Source organism: Hylobates moloch, unplaced genomic scaffold (genome assembly GCF_009828535.3).
Source record: "Hylobates moloch isolate HMO894 unplaced genomic scaffold, HMol_V3 SCAFFOLD_10, whole genome shotgun sequence".
NCBI lineage: Eukaryota > Metazoa > Chordata > Mammalia > Primates > Hylobatidae > Hylobates > Hylobates moloch.
In genome coordinates, this window is record NW_026652285.1 from 94,638,340 (window position 1) to 94,656,667 (window position 18,328).

Here is an 18,328-nt window from a genome sequence, read left to right on the forward strand (position 1 = left end):
ATTGGCTTTAGTAGATTTTTTTTCCTTGCATATTCTTTAGGCCTTTCTATGTATATGATAGTGTTATCTTTGAATAAGAACGGTTTTACCCCTTTCTTTTTAACATGCATGCCTTTTTACTTCTTTTTCTTGCCATGCTGTATAGCTAGGATCTTTAGTACAATATTTAGTAGAATCAGTGAGAGAAGACATCCGTCCCTTGTCCCTATCTTAGGATGATGGCATTTAGTCTTTTGCCATTAAGTGTGATGTTAGCTGTGTTTTGTGGAATGACCTTTCATCAGTTTGAGAAAGTTCTTTTTTATTCTAAGCGTATTGACAGTTCTATTTATTGTTGATTTTTTTTTTTGCCATATGCTTTTTCTGCATCTATTGAGATATTAAAGTTGTTTTTCTCTTTTCCTCTATTGATATGGTAAATTACATGAATTGATTTTTAAATGTTGAACCAATTTTGCATATCTGGGATAAACCATCCTTGGACATATGGTCTTATTCTTTCTATGTATTGTTGCATTCAATTTGATAATATTTTAAGTAGATTTTTATGTTTATATTTATGTTTTTATGTTCATTTTTATGTTTTATATATATGATTATGTTATCAGGATAATGCTGGTCTCACGAAACGGATTGGGAAATGCCACACCTCTACTTTCTGAAAGAGTTTACATAAGGTTGGTATTATTTCTTCTTTAAATGATTAATAGAACTTATTAATGAGTAGATCAGAAAGCTGAGCGAAAAAAAAGAATTATTAATGAGGCCATCTGAGGATGGAGGATCTGTTTTGGGAGGGTTTTAAGTCATTAATTTGATTTTAAAAGGAGATACAGAGTTATTTAGATTTTCTGTTTCTTGAGTCTGTTTTCATAATCGCATCTTTCAAAGAATTTGTCCTTAGGTTGTTGAGTTTATTGGCAGAGAGTTGTTCAGAATATACCTTTATCATACTTTTTTATTTTTGTTATTTGAGAGAGGATCTTGCTGTGTCACCCAGGCTGGAGTGCAGTGGTACAATCATGGCTCACTGCAGTCTCGACTGCCTGAGCTCAGGCTATCCTCTCACCTCAGCCTCTCCAGTAGCTGGGATTGCAGGTGCGCACCACCATGCCCAGCTAATTTTTGTATTTTCTGTAGAGACGGAGTTTCGCCATGTTGTCTAAGCTGGTCTCGAACTCCTGGGCTCAAGCAATCCTCTCACCTTGGCCTCCCAAAGTGTTGGGTTTACAGGCATGAGCCACCATGCCCAGCTCCTTTATTATACTTTTTTTTGGTGAGGGGGAGACTGGAGTTTTTTTATTATTCCAATCAGTCTCCCCAAGCATTCAAGGATCAGAGTTTTTAAGGACAATTTGGTGAGTGGGGGGAAGCCAGTGAGCCGGGAGTGCTGATTGGTTAGGTCGGAGAAGAAATCACAGGAAGTAGAAGCTGTCTTCTTGTTTTGAGTCAGTTCCCGGGTGGGGGGCCACAGGATCGGATGAGCCAGTTTATCAATCTGCGTGGTGCTAGCTAATCCGTCAAGTGCAGGATCTGTAAAATATCTCAAGAACTGATCTTATGAGCAGTTTAGGGAGGGTCAGAATATTGTAGCCTCCAGCTGCATGACTCCTAAACCATAATTTCTAATCTTTTTTTTTTTTTTATTTTGACAGAGCCTTGCTCTGTCGCCCAGGCTAGAGTGCAATCATGCAATGTTGGCTCACTGCAACCTCTGCCTCCTGGGTTGAAGCGATTCTCCTGCCTCAGCCTCTTGAGTAGCTGGGATTACAGGCACTCAACACCATGCCTGGCTAATTTTGTATTTTTAGTAGAGATGGGGTTTTGCCATGGCTGGTCTTGAACTCCTGACCTCATGTGATCTACCCAGCTTGGCCTCCCAAAGTGCTGGGGTTACAGGCATGAGCCACTGTGCCCGGCCCATAATTTCTAATCTTGTGGCTAATTTGTTAGTCGTAAAAAGGCAGTCTAGTCCCCAGGCAAGGAGGGAATTTGCCTTTGGAAAAGGCTGTTCTCATTCTTTGTTTTAAACTATAAACTAAGTTCCTCCCAAAGTTAGTTGTGCCTACGCCCAGGAATGAACAAGGGCAGCTTGGAAGTTAAAAGCAAGATGGAGTTGGTTAGGTCAGATCTCTTTCACTGTCTCAGTTACAATTTTGCAATGGTGGTTTCAATCTCTCCCTTTGGGTTTTATAACACCTTAATCTTAAGGTGTTGGCTAAAGAAGATGGAAAAAGAGTGAAGATCGCTCTAACTTCTTTCTGCTGATAGGGCGTAGTGGGGGCAGATGTTGATCCCAAGGTGAGAGGAGTGGAACACTTTGCAACTGTCTGAGCATACTCATGCAGGTCTGGCTGGGGTTCCAAGGCTTGCATGGAAAAGGCCTTTGTGTTGTCATCTATAGTTTTAGTACCGCGTTTAAGGGAACAACATATTATAAGGTAAATAATGAGAACTAGAGTAAGGAGTGCAATTCCCAGTTTTAAAAGTAAAGATTTGAAAGCATTAGTTTGGAGACTTGTAACCCACAAAGACTTTAAGATCTAGTCCAAACTGCAGAAAAAACTCAAGAACAGATAACAACAAGTCTACTATAGTTTTTTTTTAAACGTAATTTTTCTCTCATCAGTTCCCATTGTTATTAAAAACAAATCATGATAGAAGTGATTTGTTTGCAAAATAAACTTTAGTCTTATTATATCTGGCCTGATTATTTGCATAAAATGCAGCAAGAATAACTATTCCCACATAGGCATTTTAAATTGGCTTTGATGGAACTCTGTTTCATAAGGAATCTCAGATAAGATTTTTTAAAAGCTGAGCCCAGCCATGGGTTTGTACCCTCAAATTACTATGAGTTGGGTATATTCCTCTCCTCTTGAGGTCCTAGGATAACCTGGGGCCCTTGGGCTGCTTAAAAAGTTACATGCTTTACTTACCACCAGTCAGGAACCCTATACAGGGACTGTATAGACAAGGTATGAGGCCAGTTTTCCCAAAGGGCTTTTATTGGCTCTGTAAGTCAAGTTAGATTCCTTAAAGGAAAACATGCCATTCCGGTCTTGGTAAAGTAACCAGTTTCTCCAACTGTGTCCTGTTACAAAAGAAAGCAGATTCTTATTGCACTTATGCAATAACTATACTGTCCTAAGTTGAGAATACTCAAATAGTTTCCAAATTCTGGAGAAACCAGGCAGAGAGAAACAAATATGCTCCAAATTTTGGTCATAGGAGTGTATTTTACTCAGTTGTTAAAAGTTATACATAGCTGAAAAGAAGTTTTCTTGGCTCTGGAAATAAAAGGATCAGCAATGTTTTTTAGCAGAAACGTCAAAAAATGATTACTTCAGTTTCCTATTAGTTCAGTCCATTCAGTTAACTCCTGTTCTGCTTGATATTCATCAACATTTCAGCTCTCCATGAGAGTCCCAAAAGTTTTTCCTCTATTCTAATGTCACAATCTCCAAAGTTATTAGAAAGCTGCATCCAAGAACACCTCTCAAAGTCCTACAGCCTATTATAAAACACCTTTTGAAGAGGATCGTAACGACAACAAATGTCTGTGGATGACAGAAAGTCTCAGGACAGTCTTTTTTTTATTATACTTTAAGTTTTAGGGTACATGTGCACAACGTGCAGGTTAGTTACATATGTATACATGTGCCATGTTGGTGTGCTCCACCCATTAACTTGTCATTTAACATTAGATGTATCTCCTAATGCTATCCCTCCCCCCTCCCCCCACCCCACAACAGGCCCCGGTGTGTGATGTTCCCCTTCCTGTGTCCATGTGTTCTCATTGTTCAATTCCCACCTATGAGTGAGAACATGCGGTGTTTGGTTTTTTGTCCTTGTGATAGTTTGCTGAGAATGATGGTTTCCAGCTTCATCCATGTCCCTACCAAGGACATGAATTCATCATTTTTCATGTCTGCATAGTATTCCATGGTGTATATTTGCCACATTTTCTTAATCCAGTCTATCATTGATGGACATTTGGCTTGGTTCCAAGTCTTTGCTATCGTGAATAGTGCTGCAATAAACATACGTGTGCATGTGTCTTTATAGCAGCATGATTTATAATCTTTTGGGTATATACCCAGTAATGGGATTGCTGGGTCAAATGGTATTTCTAGTTCTAGATCCCTGAGGAATCGCCACACTGACTTCCACAATGGTTGAACTAGTTTACAGTCCCACCAACAGTGTAAAAGTGTTCCTATTTCTCCACATCCTCTCCAGCATCTGTTGTTTCCTGACTTGTTAATGATCGCCATTCTAACTGGTATGAGATGGTATCTCATTGTGGTTTTGATTTGCATTTCTCTGATGGCCGGTGATGATGAGCATTTTTTCATGTGTCTTTTGGCTGCATAAATGTCTTCTTTTGAGAAGTGTCTGTTCGTATCCTTCACCCACTTTTTGATGGGGTTGTTTTTTTCTTGTAAATTTGTTTGAGTTCATTGTAGATTCTGGATATTAGCCCTTTGTCAGATGAGTAGATTGTAAAAATTTTCTCCCATTCTGTAGGTTGCCTGTTGACTCTGATGGTAGTTTCTTTTGCTGTGCAGAAGCTCTTTATTTTAATTAGCTCTCATTTGTCAATTTTGGCTTTTGTTACCATTGCTTTTGGTGTTTTAGACATGAAGTCCTTGCCCATGCCTATGCAGAACAGCCATTATTAAAGCCACTGTGAACTAGGAATTTTGATTACCTCTGTGGCACACAATAATTTAACATAACAATTATCATTATTACTGATAACATGTACTGAGTCATATCAGAATTATAGGAGTTTCACATAATTTTGGAACATATACCAGTAACACATTTACACAAATATAGCCCAAAGAAAGCCAAACACCATTTCATATTTGACAATGCTTCCTGTATGATTTTTATACCAAATAAGCCAAACACATCATTTTTGGACTTCAGGGAACCTAATGTCTAAAGGATTAATTAGATCAGAAAATGACATACTTTATAATTTGATTTTGGCAAGGTTGTCAAACACCAAAGGTTTAAAACACGGAATATCACAAAATAGGATCATAGGCTGTTCATTTATCCAAAGTGGTAACTCAAAAAAACTTTTTAAAAGGCAAAATACTTTGATAGAAGAGACAAAGCTTTCCAAACAAGACTCAATGAAGTTAGCATGAGGCCAACTGAATCTTTCTCTTTTCTCTTCTCTTTTCTTTTCCTGCAATTTACCCAAAGGGGCAAACAAAAACCTTTCATTATCTTTTAATATTACATAAAGATCTTTTTCAAAAGAGAAAAACATATTTCATGTTTGCATTACTGCATCTTTAATGCTAAAGCTAGTTTTTAAAGAAAATTTTATAAATCTATCTAGTTTTAATTAGTTTGAACCTAAGGTAAGATTTTAATAAACTTTTTAGAACTCTTCACAATTTTCTGTTAAACAGCAGATCAATTTTCTAAGAAAATCCTGTTATTTGGACACATGGGCCCAGTTTCTGGCCCTGCATTAGTATGCTTTTATTTTAATGTTTGACCTACAGAAAAAAATTAAATAATCCCCTTCAAATCTTAGCCAAGTTGCTCATACCCACAGAACTTTCTTTACAAGACCAAGCCTTCACAAACTCTTTTCACTTTGCTTAAACCTTCAGTGTTTTCCCATTACTCTTTGAGGTTAAGATGATCTTTAAAACACTCTGAAGTAGACAAAATTACATTCCCTTTAACAAAAACCATATTCCCATGCCTTCTTATAATCTTTTACCAAAAACACATTCTACTTTCCCTACACACCTTGTGTGTAAAACTGTTTCTCTAGTAGTCTCAATTACATGTTGCAATGTTAACTATTAGCAATGTTTATTTTTGGTGAAAAACCTGATAAGTAAGCGATTTTAATTATGTACTAGGGATGGAACCTAGGGGATCAGAGAGAAGTGCAGATAAGGTCTGACTCTTTCCATCATAGCCAGAGGGTCAGGGCGGGCGTGGGGCATGGCTAGCTCCACATGTCCTCAGGCCTTATCTAGAATGTCATGCTACAAAGTAGGTAAATTGAACAATTATCAAAAGTCAAAGAAGCAGTGTATGATCTTAAAGCTTTTAGCAAATCTGATATCTGACCTTAAATTTGGACTAAATGCCTACATTTGAAGACATTTTTATTTTACCAATAATCTTTAAAACTGTCTTTTTTTTCCTCAAAATATTACTAACGTCATGTGAACAAAAAAGGCATTGAAGTGTCTATTTTTCTGACAAAATATGATTTAAGCACTTATTTTTCTAAATCAATTAATCAGAGCTCTTTTATATAAATATCACACAAACAACACATAAATACAGAGACGGACAGACAGACAGATGATCCAGCAGTTGTAAGATTTTTCATTGGCTAGTTTTTTTAATTGGATTACTGGCTTCTGGGTGGAGTCCTTGGAGGAACAGGGTCAGGAAAGCATGCAGTTTGTAGAGCCTAATGAGGAGGCACAGCTGGAAGGCAAAGACAGATCTCCAAAATTAAGTGTGCCATTTTAATTTTTGCTTTTTTTTATTTTGAGACAGAGTCTTGCACTTTCACCCAGGATGGAGTGCAGTGGCACAATCTTGGCTCACGGCAACTTCTGCAACCTCAAGTGATTCTCGTGCCTCAGCCTCCTGAGTAGCTGGGATTACAGCTAATTTTTGTATTTTTAGTAGAGACAGGGTTTCATCATGTTGGTCAGACCGGTCTCGAACTCCTGACCTCAGGTGATCTGCCCACCTTGGCCTCCCAAATTGCTGGGATAGGGTGTTATTTTATACTGGATCCTGGATCCCCAAAAAGGAGGGAAATACTATGAGAGAAGATAGTGCAGTACTTCTACCATGCATTTCATTGCAAGGCAACCCAAAGCAAATCAGCCCATTTTGTAATCAGCCCATCCTGCATGGGAGTCTCATGTCTCAGTGGGGGTTGGGGATGTTTCCATATCTTCCAGGTGGCCAAGAGCATGCCTCTCTGTTCGAGGAGTACATCCATGACTGCCATTAGCTGTACCATAAACTATATTTCCTACCTAGTTATTACACACCAAGGAATGCCAGAAGAATGAAGTGGTTTTTGATTACCCTACTTGCTGTACTATAGCTGTAGGGGTTAAGCCCCTTTACAAAAGAAAATCACCCTTTCTGTTTTATGGAACCAGAAACAAAAGATTCCCAATTTTGCAAGATGTTGCACAATGGGCTGCATAGAAAACTGAATTAACATTTGCCATCCCAGCTGAAGCAAAATACACATAACAAAACAGACACTAGTCACCTCGTTCAGGACCCAATATCGACATGGCAAGGCTCAAACTTTCTCCCATTGGTCCCTGTTGTCCTTGGTCCACTCCAGGTGGGGAGGCATGATCTCTGAACAGCAATTCAGTGGGTGGTCTCTGGGCAAGGCAAAGAGTGGACAGTCACACCAAGTCAGGCCTGTTGAGCTTTCTTCAGGGCTCACTGAATGTGACCAGTCAAGTAAGGGTGGGGGGCTTTCTCTGAGTTAGGCCTGCTGGACTTTTGTCAGCAATTCCTTCTGAGATCTGCTCCACATATACAAACACACACAAAGATGAGATGGACAAAGGCCTTCTAAATCAGATCCCTAGCCAAGCATTCCAAGAGTATCCCTTCTAAACTATCCTCCCATTCTCTGTTTGAGAAATCTCCCCAAAATCTTCCTGATTGAGAAATCTCCCAAACCAGGACTCTTCCTACTAGTTAGGGAGGGCCAACCAAGACCCCTCAGGAACCGAATTGAGACAGACACCCTCAATGGGGCTACAGACAAACTGAGACCCCTGAAGGAGCTGAACTGAGACAGACACCCTGTGGTGGAGCTACATTGTGGGGTATCACCCCACAATGGGGCTACAGACAGACACCCCACCATGGGCCCACAGAACCAGTCAGGAGAAGGAAGGAGGCATTGGCAGTGTCTAGGATACTCATCAACCCAGACACCCTGCAGTGGGGCTACGGACAGACACCTTGTGATAGGGCTACAGTTATGGGACATCTCCCCAGGACTTTTCCTCCATTACAATTAAATCCATGCACATTGGGTTGGCAGCACCCTGCCAGTAGAGAGACTACCAGAGTCAGCTCCAGTCTAAGAGAACTAGGTGGCTGCTTGGGCTGGCCTTTGAATCCATTGCTGGAGGAGGGCTATGGGACCATGGGCATGTAGCCACAAGGGCAATCCTGAGCCAGCCCCCAAATTTGTAACCACCCAATGGGTTCACCTTGCCCACTGCCTAGACAGAGCTGGTTTATCGAGACAGGAGAACTGCAATAGAGAAAGAGTAATTCACACAGAGCCCCTGTGTGGGAGACCAGAGTTTAATTATTACTCAAATCAGTCTCCCCTTTATTATGTTTTTAACATCTGTAAGGCATGTAGTAATGTCCCCTCCATCAATCCAGATACTGATATATTGGCTTTTTGCTTGAGTGTTAGCCACCCTGCATTATATAATCTGGAGAATGCCCTCAGAAGAAAAGCCAATTAAATATGAATCTCACCCAGGTGATTTCCTTCTTGCAAGGTTAATTCCGTCCGTTTTGTACCTGCTTTTGGTTATGCTCCAAAGCCTTCAAACAAAAATTTTTCCCCAGAGTTTCCCTCCCAATAATTTAAAATTATTAAAATGGGAGGCTCAGACTGAGACAAGATGCTTTGCCATTACTGCAATAGAAATTATTATCTTGCTATATATTTTCTATTTATCCTGCCCGTTTTTTGTTCGTTTTTCTGTTTTCTTGTCTTCTTTTAAATTATTGTTCAAGTTTTGCACTTCTATTAGCTTGTTATACATTTTATTCTCTTAGTTCTTACTTTAGACATTATAATATATATCTTTTACTTATTAAAGCCCAATATATTTTTATATTTTTACCATTTCATAGTAAATGCAAGAACTGTAGAACACTTTAACTCCATTTGCTCCCCTCCTGCCTTTTGAGTTAGAGTTTTGATGTATTTTAATACAACACACATTTTAAACCTCACAAGACATCCTTACTATTGCTTTTAGTAAGCAATATTCTGTTAGATTATTCACATTATTTTTCTTTCCATTGTGCTGCACTGCTTGCATTTTGTGCTTTCACCTGCGATCATTTTCTTTCTTCTTTTAGTGGTTTTTTTTAGTGTAGGACTTCTGATGATATATGATACAACCAGGTTATGCTTTCTTCATCAGTTCCCCACTCTGCTTTCAATATTGTGGACTATTATGTAGCTAACCGTCACGGTAACTTTAAGGAGGAGGGCCTCTCATTCTTTCTCTATTCTTAGAGGTTCTATCTTTTGTCTTTCTATTTCTTGCGATAAATACCTCTATTCTTTTTGTTTTCCTTTTCCCACCAGAGAGTCATTACCAGTCTCTTGTGTCTTCTCATAGCATTCACCAAGAACTTCTCTCTAGAAGTTATTCTTGCACAGCACCCCAATAACTTAGATAAGTGCAGTAATTGCAACAATAATCTGATGTTAAAAGTACAATGGAGAAAATTATTAATCCCACTTGAACCAAAGGATAAGGAAGGATGCTCAGAGAAAGCTATAGAGAAGTCAGGCCTTGAAGGATGGCCAACTAGGCATTGACTGAGTGAAGAGAAGGAATGATATTGCAATAACCTACAAAAACATGGAGGTGTGAAGAAACATTAAGTGGTCTAGGAATGCAGCATAGTTCAGGATTTGGTATAGGGCAGAGATGGAGAATATATAGCTTTCACGCTACAATATCCCCCTTCCACATTCGTGGCAGACATTGCTAATCTATCATAGAGCATTATTTCTCATGGGGATTGATTTGAACCTTTGAATCATCCTCAACTTAGCACTCCAGGCAGCTACTCTTAGTTAAATAGTGGCAGGGTAAGAGGTGAAACCTATTTGTTATTTCTGGGAATAGAGAGAATGATAGATCATGAAGAGAAATGAGGCTAGGGAGTTAGGCAGAGTCCAGCTGGGAAGATGCTTTTGATAATGGTATTGGTTGGTGATCAGAACCTCTTGAAGCCAGGAGGCTTTGAGTGTAAAATATCAGAAAAGTTTCAGTGCGCATGTAGCTGCCTGTGTGGGATCTCCTCCATTCTTGTTAACGAGGCCCCAGAGAAACTTCATTTGAGAATCTCCTGGCTCATCTGCTTCGATACTAATTAGCCATGCAGAGAAGGTCTCTGTGGTTTAATTAAGTGGCATCTGTGGTTAAAAGTTTGTCTTCTCCTAAGGGAGCAGTAATTAAAAATTAAGTGTAGTCTCTTCATGGATCAGTATCTTCATTGGAAACACAGCCTTTGGCTGTCAGCAACTCAGAATACTGGAGAAACAGGCACTTCTCTCTCAGGCTCATCTGCCCCCCTTCCCAGTCCAAAAAGTAGGACCTACCTGGGTCTGGTCAGGAATGACACCTAGAAGTGAGGGACCAAGTTGGGGGAGATGGGTCTGGCATGGCCATAGTCAACCTCAGTGATATCCTCTTTGTTGAAGGAGGCATAACATTATAGAATGAGATTGGTGAGAGCACTGAGGTAGTAGTGCACCTGATGTGTTTAAGGAATAACAGACCAGTGTGGCTGGACTGGGCTGAATGAATAAAGAGGGGCAGGAGCTGAGGTCAGAATGGCCACAAGACCAGTTCACATAGAGTCTTGTAGTCAGATTATTGCAAAGATTTTGGCTTTAATGCGAGCCAACTTTATCAATATTTTGTTTTTGCTACATGTTGATCTTATTTAGAAAATCTTTCCATAGCCCAAGTTCTAAAATATGATTACTTTTATTTTCTACAAAGTGTTTTTTCTAAAATTAGGTTTTCTAAAGCATAATTTATGAACAATAACATTTATTCATAGGAAGTATTCCATTTGATGAGTTTTGACAACAGTATGCCATTATGTAACAACTACAATGAAGATACAGAATATTCTTATTGCCACAAAAGTTCTCTCCTACCCATTGGTAGTCACTATCCTTCTCTCACTCCTAGCCCCAGGCAAACACTGATCTGATTTCCTGCTTCCTTTTCCTGAATGTCATACAATTAGAATGATATAAGATGTAGCCTTTTTTTGGTCCAGCTTTTTTTGATTTTGCATACTTTTTTCGAGATTCTTCCAAGTTGTTGCACATATAAGTAATTCATTCACTTTTATTGCTGCATATGGATGTACCACAATTTGGTTATCCATTCATCGTTGGTGGACTGTCTCCACTGTTTGGCTACTGTGAGTAAAGCTACTGTAAACATTGGCATACAGTTCTTTGTGTAAATATGTGGTTCCTTTTCTCTTGGGTAAATACCTAGGGATAGGATTGCTGGGTTGTATGGTAGGTATGTGTTAAACTTTTAAATAAACTGCTAAACTGTTTTCAAAAAGGGCTGCTCCATTTTGCAATGGATACAATTTCCAGGTGCTTCTCTCACCAGAGCTTGGTATTAGCCATTTTAGTGATGTGTAGTGGTATTTCATTATGGTTTTGATCTGCATTTCCCTAATGACCAGTGGCATCAAGCATCTTTTCATGTGCTTATTTGCCATCTGTGTATCTTCTTTGGTTAAGTATCTGTTCAGATCCTTTGCCCACTATTTGAGCTATTTGTCTTGTAATTGATTGTGAGAGTTCTTTTTTCTAGATAAAGTCTTTATTAGGTGTGTGTTTTGCGAACATTTTCTCCCAGCCTGTGGCTTGTCTTTACATGCTCTTAGCAGTATCTTTCAAATAGCAGAAGTTTAAAATTTTGATGATGCTGAATTTAGCAGTTTTTTTTCTATTATGGTTTTTGCTTTTTGTTTCTTATGTGAAAATTATTTGCCTAATCCAAGGTTACAAAGCTTTTCTTTTGTTTTCTTCTATAAGTTTTACAGTTTTCGCTTTTACATTTAAGTCTATGATCCATTTTGAAATAATTTATTATATGATGTGAGTTAAGGATTGATTTTTTTATATGGATATCCAATTGTTCCAGTATCAGTTGTTGAAAAACTGTCCTTTATCTATTGCATTGGAATTTTTGTCAAAAATCAATTGGCCATATAACTGTAGATCTATTTCTGAACTCTTGTTTGATTGAGCTATAAAACCAAAAGTACACTGTCTTGATTATTATAGCTTATTAAGTCTTGAATTGCATGGTGTGGGTCTTCTTTCCTCCCCCAAAGTTATTTAGGTTCTTCTAGGTTCTTTGCCATTTCCATATAAATTTTATTTTAAAGTTTTCAACTTACAAAAGAGCCCAATAGAATTTTGATTGAGATTTCATTGAACCAGTAGGTCAGGAATTGCCAAAAAACACTTTCACAGAAACACATAGAATAATGTTTGACCAAACACCTTGTTACCATGGGTCAGCCAATTTGACACATAAAATCAACTATATAGTCTCCCTCCTGATGAATATCACCATCTTTACCTTCAGTCTCCGTTAATGGACTACATTTTTACCAATATTCATAACAAAAAATTAGAATTTTACAGCTTATCTGTAATTAGAAATATGTTTTCATACTTATAAAAGAAAGAATGTTTATGGTCAGGGTGTGAGATCCTTTACGAAGACACAGATTTTAAAAATCTATACTTCTGCTACCCAGAGGTAACCATTGTTTCTACATTTTGGTAGATTTCCTCGAATTTATTTATATTTATGCCAAGTCTTATTCCTGAAGAATTTAAGGAAGCTTGGAAATACGTATAAAATACCAGATAAGATAAGTGGAAAATGAGGTTAGAAAAGAACAAAAGAGGGGATAAACAAGGGTGGTGACATAAAATTGAGCCAGGAATGACTCTGAAAATGCAGATTATGATGACTGTTGTTATGGGTGGGCCTCAGATTTGGCTCAAGCTTTCTGGTCAGTCACACAGTTCACAGGGACCAAAAGTAAAAATAAACCACTTGATTACGTGAAATTATATCATCTGCGGTTCTAAGAACAGACACATTGCATGGGGTTTCTTTTAATCAGTCTTAATGTAGGCTTTGGCAATCACATTGGGGTGTAAAAATTCACAGTAAGCAATAGCTCAGAGGCAAAAAGAATGCTGTCTAGGTGCTCAGATTTCCAGTGGTTTGGGTGGACAACATATTGGATTTTAGACTTGCAGGTAAGTATGGATGACCTGCATGTCCTTTGAGCAAGCTTCCCTAAATATATTTTCTTTTAGTTAAACTTTTGGTAAACACTGAGTATCAGTGACCACCAACTAATAGTCCCTCGTTGATACCTAAGCTGTGGCTGGTGTCTATTATCAATCAAGTAGAGGTGAATCCTATTTAGAGTTGGCAATCAAACAACACACTAGTATTTAGTGCAGGGCTTTCAGTCAGACAGATGTTTCAGATTCTAACTCCATAACTCAACTAACTGTGCAGTAATAAACAAGTTAAAATTTCACCAGGTCTCAGGGTTCTCATCTATAAAATGTGAATAACATTAGTATCTGTCTTGTAGGGTTGTCGTTGGGATTAAATACGATTACACAAGTAAAGTATTTAACACAATAACCAGTGTATAGTAAGTGCTCAATAAACGATATTATTATCTTTATAAAGCTGAGGAGACTAATGAGGACTTGTGCCTAGAAATAAGGCCATCAGATATCTGCTTCCAGGTGAGCTGAGACAGCACCCACCAAACGTGTTCCAGGACCCAAATAAAATCTTAACCTTAGACTACATAACTTTTGAATTAACTCCTAGATTCCAGTGTATTCTACACCAGTGCATCTCAAGTGTTAGTCTGTGGATCAGTGTTTGTCCATAACGAAGTTTTCATGCATGAACTGAAAAAAAAAAAAAAACCTGTGGAATTGGCTATGTTCCCAGTACCCTTCTCTATCTTTAGGTTAATTTATGTTTCTTGTAGAAAGCATTTAGTTGGAACTTTTTAAAACCATGGTGATAATCTTTGTTTTTTAAACCTCTGGGAAGGAGATAGTTAGAATATCTACGTTTGATGTAATTGGTGATAGTTTTGAGTTTAAACCTACTTTTTAATTTTGGCCTTTCTTTCTTTTCTTTCTTTTCTTTTCTTCCTTCCTTCCTTCCTTCCTTCCTTCCTTCCTTCCTTCCTTCCTTTCTCTCTCCTTCCTTCCTTTCTCCTTCCTTCCTTCCTCCCTCTTTTTCTTTCTTTCTTTTTTTTTCTTTCTTTCTTTTTTCTTCCTTTCTTCCTTTCTTCCTTTCTTTCCTTTCTTTTTCCTTCTTTCCTTTCTTTCCTTTGTCTTTCTTTCTTTCTTTCTTTCTTTCTTTCTTTCTTTCTCTTTCTTTCTTTCTTTCTTTCTTTCTTTCTTTCTTTCTTTCTTTCTTTCTTTCCCTTCCTTCCTTCCTTCCTTCCTTCCTTCCTTCCTTCCTTCCTTCCTTCCTTTCTTTTCTTTTCTTTTCTTTCTTTCTTCTTTCAACGGAACCTCACTCTGTCACCCAGGCTGCAGTGCAGTGGTGCAATCTCTGCTCACTGCAGCCTCTGTCTCTCAGGTTCAAGTGATTCTCCTGCCTCAGCCTCCCGAGTAGTTGGAATTAAAGGTGCGCACCACCACACCCAGCTAATTTTTGTATTTTTAGTAGAGATGGGTTTTCACAATGTTGGCCAGTTTGATCTCAAACTCCTGACCTCAAGTGATCTGCCTGCCTTGACCTCCCAAAGTGCAAGGATTATAGACGTGAGCCACCACACCCAGCCTTGGTATTTGTTTTCTATTTGTTGTGTATGCTTTTGGTTCATCTGTTTTTCCTTTCTTGCCTCCCTTTGGGTGGATTGACTATTATTTTTTAAAGTATTCTCTTTTATCTCCTCTATTTATCTCTTTTTAGTTATGCCTCTGTGTTTGTGATTACTCTAGAGATTATAATCTTCACTTTCACCTATCACAGTCTAACTTCAAAAGGTGTTGTACCACATTACAAATAATGTAAGTACCTCATAACAGTACACTTGTGATTCCTCTTCCCAGCCTTTGTACTCTTAATATCATATTTTATTTCTACAAATATCATAAACCACATGATCCATTGTTATCATTTCTTACTTTCAATAGTCAACAGTTGTCTAAAGAGATTTAAAGATGTTATATATGATTATAAACATATTTACAATTCATTTCTATATAATTACAAACAGTATTTTTTAAAAAGGTCCTTTATATTTATCTACATTTTATTTTATCTAGTGCCTTTCTTTCCTTCCTGTAGATTCATATTTCTACCTGATGTCATTTCCCTTTAGCCTAATACAGTTCTTTTAGCATTTCCCGTAGTGTGGGTCTGGTGGGAACAAATTATCTTAGTTTTTATCTAAACATCTCTTCATTTGCTTTGAGATTTAAAGGATATTTTTGCTGGATATAAGATTCTAGGTTGATAGGGGTTTTTTTTGGCTTATTTTTAAAGCACTTTAAAGTTGATGCTCCATTGTCTTCTGACTTTCAGTATTTCTGATAAAAACTCAGAAATTATTTTTGTCTCCTCATCCCTTTTCCCTTGCATAGGATATGTCTTATTTCCTGCGGCTGTTTTCAAGACTATCTTCTTGCCTTTGGTTTTACTGGTATGCTGACATATGCTACGTTTTACTGGTATGCCTACATATGTTTTCATTTTTGTTGTTTTATTTTATTATTATTGTTTATTATTGTTTATTTTTTTGTGAAGACAAGGTATCCTATCATGCCTAGGCTGGTCTTGAACTCCTGAGCTCAAGGGATCCCCCTGCCTCGGCCTCCCAAAGTGCTGGGATTATAGATGTGAGCCACTGTGCCTGGCAAGTTTTATTATTTTTTAACTTCAACTTTTATTTTAGATACAGGGGTACATGTGCATGTTCATTACATGGGCATTACACACAGGTAGTGAGCATTGCATATGGTTTCCTTTGTGTTTATCCTCCTTGGGTTTCAATAAGCTCTTTGGATCTCTGGGAAAAGTCTTAACCATCATCTTTTCAAATATTCCTTCTGCCACATTTTCTCTCCTTTCTCATTCTTGACTTTCAATTTTAGATGTTACACCATTTTCTATTGTCCTGCATTTACCAAATGCATTATTTCCCCCATGTTGTGTTTCAGTCTGTATAATTTCTGTTGACATGGCTACAAATTCATTGGTTCTTTCTTCTGCTGTGTTTGATCTGCTGAGGAGCCCATTGAAAAAATTTTTTTTTCTGTTTCAAAATTAGTTGTTCTCTTTTTTGATATATATTTAAGGCGTATGACATGATGTTTTGATATACAAACACATAGTAAACATTCGTTATATCTGATATTGTATTTTTTATTTCTAACATTTCCATTTGGCTCATACAGATATATTGTATCATATATACAGTATAATAGTATAAAAGTATAGTATAGTAAATATATATAGAATATAGTACAGTAATAAAATGTTATATATAGTATAGTACATGTAATATATATACTTGTAGTATATAAATATATACTATATATAATATATATTATATCTACACTATTAAAAGTTTCAATTTCAATTCTGAAACTCTCCATCTGTTCAAGTATGTAGCCTATCTTTTTCAGTACACCCTTTAACATTTTTATCATAGTTATATTAAAGTCCCTCTCTAATAATTCTAACATAAAAAGTCCTCTTTGAGTCTTGTTATATTGATTATTTTCTCTCTTGGTGGATCACATCTCCATTTTTCATATGTGTAAAATAACAGAGAATATATAAGTAATATTTAGGCCCCCCAAAATATGTGATCCAGTTTGTTTGTGGCTATTAGTGTGGGAAACTGAGTCAAACTAATTTAGAGTTGAGTAAAGTCTGGACTTTGTTGTGGCTTTAGTGAGAGACAGTTCACTACTGACTTCAAATGATATAAGGGCAAGATTGCAACTTTCCTTTAAGAAGGGCTTGTGTATGAGTACATGTGGGGTTTCTTTTAATTCTCCTGATCTTCCCTTAACCTTCAGCCAGCCCACTACACATTTGCCTGGTGAATAGGATGGTTCTCTCTCAGCTCTTCAGCCTCTTCTCCAGCCATAGGCAGCTGCTGCCTTGTATTCAGTGGAGGCCTGGAGTGACGGTGGCGTGTTTCTCAGTTCTACGGCTCCCTGTCTGCTTGTGCTTCAGGTGGCGGTCTCTCTTTGCTTTCCTACTTCCTTTCCCAGCTCTGGTGGCTGCTGCATAGAACTCAGTGAAGTCCTACTGTGTCTGAAGGTTTCCTTCTCCGTTTGCCTGTCCTGCCCCAAGACCTCAGCATGCTCTGTGCTCCTGCATGCTGTGTATAGGAGGAGAGGGCAGGTGGACTTTCTCAGATTTTCTTCACCTCCTTCAGACATAGACAACTGCTGACCCATAATCTGGTTTAAAGGGACTGTTAAAAGAGATTGCTAAGTTATCAAACTGCCTGTGTAAGGTTGATGAGTTATGACAAAAACCAAACCCAGAGCTATCTTTGTGAGTTGATGAGAGTTACTAAAAAAACCAAGACCCAGGAGGTGGTCACAAAAAAACTTATAAAATTTAGCTTATTATAAATTTCCATTTTAAAAAAAGCTTAGTGACATACAAGCTGTAAATTCTTTTAGATGCTTCTAGACAGAAACATTGAACATGGGAATACTTGCCTGAGGCATGAACTTGGTACATAAATTTGTAGAGGCCAAGATCTCAGCTAATACCTGGGTGGCTCACTTCTAGATTTATAAAGCAAGGTCAACTTGGTTTTGATCTGTTGCAAGCCACTTACTATATTGGAGCTTGAAACAGTACCTCACATTGTATGGTGGTTATGGACTTAAGCTGAAAAAATGATCCCATTCAGAACCACAAGAAGATAAGCTACTTAGGAATTGTGATGGCTAATTTTATGTATCAACTTTTCTGGTTTAAGGGATACCCAGGTATTTGCTAAAACAGTATTTCTGAGTGTGTCCATGAGGATGTTTCTGAAAGAAATTAGCATTTGAATCAGTGGACTGAGTGTAAAGAAGGTCCACCTTCACCAGTGTGGGTGGGCATCATCCAATCAGTTGGGAGTCTGCATAGAACAAAAAGGCAGAGAAGAGAAAATTCGCTCTTTCTTCTAGAGCTTCGACACCCATCTTCTCTTGCCCTTAGACATCAGAGCTCCAGGTTCTCAGGGCTTGGGACTGCAGATCTTACACTGGTGGCCTCCCTCATTTTCAGGCCTTTGGACACAGACTGAATCACACCAGGCATCCCTGGTTCTCCAGCTTGCAGACAGTGGATAGAGGGACCTGGGGCTCATAATCACATGAGCCAGTTCCCAAAATGAATCTCCTCTTATATTTATCCTATTGATTCTGTTTCTTTGGAGA

At 38.0% G+C, this 18,328-nt stretch overlaps 1 long non-coding RNA gene across 1 annotated transcript in view; it reads left to right on the plus strand.

Annotated features, from left to right (window-relative positions):
• Nucleotides 1–18,328, plus strand: part of LOC131384351 (uncharacterized) — a 37,755-nt gene that overhangs the window by 2,287 nt on the left and 17,140 nt on the right. Inside the window, exon 2 of the long non-coding RNA XR_009215108.1 lies at nt 609–677. This is a non-coding gene — a long non-coding RNA (uncharacterized LOC131384351). The remainder of the gene's footprint in view (nt 1–608; nt 678–18,328) is intronic.